We start from the raw sequence: 5,342 nt of genomic DNA, 5'->3' as shown, positions 1-5,342 counted from the left end.
AATGAGGCAATGTGTACTCAAGTGCACACATGCATTAGTTTAGCTTTCAGTGTTCTATACTGAGAATAACTTTATAATTCATATTGTAATATTGTTAAATTATGGAATTTTAGTTGAGCACTTCTGTAGCACATGAGCACATTTAAAATTGTGTTTCAGAGTGCACTGATGTAGCATTTTTATAATCAGTTTCTCTAATAGTTGCGAAAAAATGTCTTTCAACATTGTTGAACAATAGGATTTAACACTAAAAATTAGATACAAGAATTTAGTTAAGAGTAAGAAAGTCTGGGCGATTTTCAACTCAAGAAACTGATTTGGCAGATTGAAATTGATGGGTCAAGAAAATGCATCTCACTGCAAATTAGTCGTAAGTCCCTCTCTCTCGCTACTGTTTTAACAAAAGATTGCTTACAACAATCATAATCAACAGTAGGGCACTTTGTGATCAGTTTCATAGTTACATTGATTTCAGTTCCATTTACAATCCCTCTGAAATTGAAGGAGGGGTGCCAGCTTTCAGGTGGATCCAGATTCCTGGCAGGTCACACTCATACTCCAGGCAATGACCATCACTGCAAAAGGAAATCCAACCATCCTCCCTACTCTTCAAGCAAACAACCATCACCAACACCATTAAAATCACCAATGATTTGAAGTTTAATGAGAAAAGTCAGGTTAATACGGTGGCTAGAAGAACAGAGCAGGTTTTGAGGATTTATTCATGAATCTCTTGTTTCCTCAAAGTCTCTCCATCAGTTGGCATGAATCAGAATTGTGCAATACTCATCAATTGCCAGAATATATGCAAGATGCAACAACACTCAAGAAACTTCTAATAATCCAGCACATATCAGTGGACTTGATTAATACCTCTGTCAAAGAACTCAATGCTCATCTCCCTTTCACCACCTATCGTGGCTACAGTAAGTACTATGTACAAATCATTAAAGTCATGGACACATTACAGTGTTCATTCAGTAGGCTGATGCCAGAGACAGTCATCCTTTTGTTATAAGGCAATACAGAAACAAGTTCTGTTTTATTAGCACATAGAAGACTAGGAGGAAAGTTAATCAAGGGTTTAAGAATTGTGGAACGTTTGATGAAATGGATACAAAAACTCAGATGGAGAATGAAGTACAGGAGTTATAAGGTTAAAATTATCACAAAGAGATTGAGATCAGTAAGTTCCTGTCTTTTCAAAGAGTTGTTGGAGCATGAGGCATTTTGCTCTATAGAGTGGTTGAATTACCATTGAATTTTAAATAAAGAAATAACTTGCATTTATGCCATGCATTTCATAACTTCAGCACATCCCAGACCAATCGACAGTCAATGATGTCAAGTCGATCTTGTAATGGAGAGAAACTGTTTCACAAACTTTTTACCAGATGAAGGTAGATTTAGATATTCAATACCAATGATCACTGGCTATTGATGTATTAACTATAGATCTAATTCTTGGAAGAATCATTAAATGGAAATTATATTCCTGCATCACATTCTGTCCAGCTCAAAGCAACAACAATTTCTTGAAAGATTCAGAATCTGTTGCATATAGAATTCCTTTTCGATATTCCAGATTCAAGGAAACCAAAATTGCACAGTCAAGAAAATAAAATTGTAGATTTTTTTCATTTATATAAAATTTTTAACAATCAGTCAGCTAAATGTTCTAGCAAACCAGTACTCCTTTGTCAAAAATCTGCTATATCGGTCGTTTAATAATATACATCAACCAGTCAAACATGAAGCATTGGATTCTGCATATGCTGAGGAATTAAAAGAAAAAGCAAAGCTACACTTGTTCAAATAATGATATTCAGTCAATAAACAGAAAATGCTAATCTTGCCTGCTCAGAAGGTAATGTAGAAGCAATCTATTAAACATGTGAGGGTTAATTGATAGCGAGGATAAGCCATTCTTACATACACATCAATTTCTTTTCCCTGTTTCCCATGTGGGCATTTCTTTTTGTTAAACCAGTTTCAAATGCCTTTTCCACAAGTCTGCTGCAAACTTCAATCCCTTGAGGGTCTTTTGATGGGGTCTCTGTTAAACATAAATTATCAAGGGTCAAAGTATTTGACTAATCAGCAGTATAATTCCACACGGCTGAAAGTCTGAATGGCAAATGCCAATATCTGCTGCATACCTTATGGATCAACAAACCAATACGGAGAAACTGATCCATCATTCTGTCACTGATTCCTATACTGCAGTTAGAGGCCTGCCAATTAAAACTACAGATTTAACTTGCACTGCTCAAGAATGATAGCAGATGCATGATAAATAGGGACCCTTGTCCCATTGCTTATCAAAATCCAACGTTTTTAATGCAGCTGATGGTTATGGAATAGTACGAATCAACAATGGTAGGTCAGGACCTTGCGGTGTTCGGTGCATTGTAAACAACATGGAATTTGCTGTAAAAGACAAAAAAAACTTTAATTACTTTATTTGTCAGGGGACTTCAGTGTGCTGCATATTATCGTCTTTGTTCTGATAGGTCAAAGGGCAGGATATGGACTCTGTATTGGCAGGGTTTTGGCACTGTTAGAGCAGAATTGCTTAATTACTTTTTGATTACTTTATATATTACGAATTTTTGCCAGAAAGGCTTAAACATGTCCTTCTATTGCTTGAGAGTCAAGGGAGAATTTCAGTACTGGTGATCACATCATAAACATGTTTGAAAAGCAATGTATGAATTCAGAAAACTGAATGTCAAAAATATTCCTTATTCGTACCTTGGTAATATCTGTAGCAAATTGCAACTAACCTCTGAATGCCCTACTTACGTTTCTATTGAAATTACACTGGTGCCATAGCATTTCAGAATATAATCTGACAATTCAGAAACAGTTCAGTTTCAAATTTCATGAAAAAAAATCCTTGACATTTGCCACCTCAGCTACTTCTACTTTTCCTTCCGGTGTCTTATACTACGAAGCTTGACTCTTCACCCAAATTTAATTCAAAAGTGATCAAGACAGAATTTATACTGTTCGCTATGTGCCATGTACTGTGTTATGAGTAGGGAAACTGACATTAAAGCTAAATTCAGAAAGATTATAAGATAGGCCTCACTATTGCAATTCACTCCTCTTCACTGCCCTAATACATTCTACATTTCACAGTATATTGTTCATGGTGTTATAAAATAATGCACATTCAATTTTTCCATGAAGTAACTAAATGGCTTGAATTTCTACATGTTTAGTTAAGGAGAAACCTTCTGCTTGACACCGTTTGGTATGTTGCAGATGAACTACGCAAATAAAATTGTTTCAATTCCTTCTCAAGTTTCATTTATTTCCTGGACCTTGTTTATAAATTCCAACAAATGGGCAATGAAGGTAAAGAATTATCTGCCATTAGCTACAGAAATGTATTGTTTGTGTTACTGCTCTTTATTCATCAAGTGGAAATGGGTGAGGAAATCACAATGGTATCAGAATTGTAGGGGTTTTCACCAGTTTCCTGTCACTAATTCACAAGGAAATCTGTGGAACTGCAGCTTAAAAATGTGAAGTGTTTACTATCATCCATACATGCAGGTAGGGCCATTCCCCTGTCAAAATTATGACTGAAGACCAAGGGAGTTTTCAGGCTTATTTATTCATTCTCCAGAAATGAAGTTGAAAGGTGCTGTTGCTGCTCCCTTTGCGAGATCTCTCATATAGCTCTTTAAGAAAAACATACACTTGCTTTCCCACTTCCATAAGTCCACTGTTTTTCAAAAAAGGAAGCCTTGAAATTCCATGCAATAATGGCTGTCATCACCTTTACCAGTGCCTCCCACAATGCAGAATATTACTTCTTAGAGTAACAAGATATCTCTGCAATAACCTCAGAGCCCCCAAGCAAGAGGTAGGAACATAGCCAGTGATCCTGTTTGTCATTCATCTCCAAACAGCCACCTTGCTCTTATTCATTATCAGTCGGGTTTAATGCAGGGACTCATAGACCATGAGACCATAAGATATAGGAGCTGAGTTAGGCCAGTGAGCCCATTAAGTCTGGTCTGTTATTTGAATCATGGCTGATATGTTTCTCAAGCCCCATTGTCCTGCCTTCTCCCCATAACCTTTGATTCTTTTACTAATCAAGAATCCATCTATCTCTGTCTTAAAGTCACTCAATAATTTGACCTTCATAGCTTTCTGCATAAATAGATTCATCACCCTTTGGCTAAAGAAATTCCTCCTCAAACATACATGAATGTCAAATAGTGGCAGTATTGTTCTTTGTTTTTATGATTACACAATAAATTAAATGAATTGGAACACTCAGTAAAGTTGAGCCTCTGTATTATGCTTAACGTTATTATAATTGCTACCTATCTTGTGTCTTTACCCTGCTTGACAAAGCTGAAAAAAAAACATTTTATTAAGGATTTCCATTTCATTGAGGAGCCTTCAGGCCAATCGCCACTGAAAAACCTGCTGTAAGACATTGTTTGCATTCTGGCAGTTGTGACAAATTTCTGCCCACCAGCTGAAACAATCCGCAGCATTATAAATTCTATATAAGATCCTAAATAAAGCAACCCACAACATCCTAAACTTAAAGCCAAATGTTCTAACTCCTAATGTTAACAAATCCTTCATACGCTTCTGAATCCCAATTTGCAACTTTGCCAAAAACAAAACTTCCTCTGGGCATACTCTTTCTGTGTACCAAGTCTCATTGAAATCCATTCATTTATTACTGAGATAGATAGTTTACAAACAAACAGACTAATAAACAGGGGTGAAAGCATGACCTCTGGCCACATTCAGTGGCGGAGGTAATAACCTGCTAATTTTCTGAAGCCTTGCACCACTGGCTGGAATGGAGACTGGTGAGAAATCAATCAGAAAAAAAAAGCCTCCAGCCACTTTCTGATACAATTTCTCATCCATTCACATAAATGCCTACCAGTTAGACGTCACAAACTCATGATGTATTGGAAGACAACTGGGCAACAATATACATGCAAAGATTAAAAGTCTTTATTTCTTCCTTTATTTCTTCTGCTTCTTTTTTAAATTTTGGCTTTGTAATCAAGTGTGTAACCAAGATAGTTATGTTGGTGGAGGTGAGATGGTGCTGAAGAGCAGTGACTTTTGTTCCAGTGGCATTGGTGGCCCAGTGAAAGGGATTCATGCCTCCAGGCCCATGACCCATGATGGAGCACTTAACAAGAAGGACTCTAAAGTTGGACACTTTCTCTATTTTCCTGCCCTTATATTCAATATGTTTTGGTTTATTTTCCTCCGCTTTAAGATGGCAGAGAGTGGCAACCCGACCGCTTTGCAGAACACTTACGCTCGGTTCGCAACAAACAACTGCA

The sequence above is a fragment of the Rhincodon typus genome, chromosome 3 (assembly GCF_021869965.1).
Source record: "Rhincodon typus isolate 14 chromosome 3, sRhiTyp1.1, whole genome shotgun sequence".
Taxonomy (NCBI): domain Eukaryota; kingdom Metazoa; phylum Chordata; class Chondrichthyes; order Orectolobiformes; family Rhincodontidae; genus Rhincodon; species Rhincodon typus.
This window is presented reverse-complemented; position numbering follows the sequence as displayed.